We start from the raw sequence: 944 nt of genomic DNA, 5'->3' as shown, positions 1-944 counted from the left end.
GTTCTGTGCTGAGAGCTCAGAGCCTGGAGCCTGTTTCAGATTCTGTGTCTCCCTCTCTCTCTGACCCTCCCCCGTTCATGCTCTGTCTCTCTCTGTCTCAAAAATAAATAAACGTTAAAAAAAAAAAAAAGAGTGCGTTTCCAATGACCTTTGATTGTAGGGTCCTGCCTTCCCAAAGCTGTGTGTTGAGGTCCTACAGGCCTTCTATTCACCTTTTGCAGGAGTTTTTAAGCAGATGGTTGAGTTAGGAGATATGCCCCACCAGCCAGGTCTGTTAAGACCTTATATTCTCTCTTTTAATATAGTGTTTGAATGGCTTTCCTGGTCTTGGAGAAGTGTGTAACCTTGTATTATAAAACCGTAGGCCTTTGAGTAAAGAGCCCTTGCTAGTTTTGACTCATTCAAGGTTTCTAAGGGGAACACGTTTTCATGAACACTTTCAGCTGTAACCAAGTAGCCTGGAACTCAGAAGCTAGGTTTTCCTAAATACTTGTAAGAAAGAGACAATCGTGGGACAGATTTTATCTGGAGCACTGAGTACTTTTGAAGCCTTGGGTAAGACTGGACATTTTGTAGGCTTTCCTTTGTATGTCAGGGAAATTTTCAGCAAGCCAGGCAGCTAGATAAAAGAGAAACCCTGGCCTGTTTGGAGATGAAAGTCTTCAAACTAGGGCATGCCAAATTCATCGGAGAATATCGCCTCAAAGGAAATATTTGCTTTCTTTTGAAAATGCATTATTATAAAGCCCATTGTGTGATGAGGCCAGTTGTGTGATTATTGGGAAGCAACTCTAAATAATATATGAGTGCCTCATCAAAGGCATGTTAATGTTGGGTGATCTTTTTTATTGAAATTGTAAGATGTGTAAATCCTAAATGCCTGGCTTCCTGATGAAAAGACACAATCTTTACCCATCGGTTACTAACTAGGAAAGCTCTTGTCC

Source organism: Panthera pardus, unplaced genomic scaffold, assembly GCF_024362965.1.
Source record: "Panthera pardus isolate Hobbes unplaced genomic scaffold, ASM2436296v1 HiC_scaffold_6, whole genome shotgun sequence".
NCBI classification, from domain to species: domain Eukaryota; kingdom Metazoa; phylum Chordata; class Mammalia; order Carnivora; family Felidae; genus Panthera; species Panthera pardus.
This window is presented reverse-complemented; position numbering follows the sequence as displayed.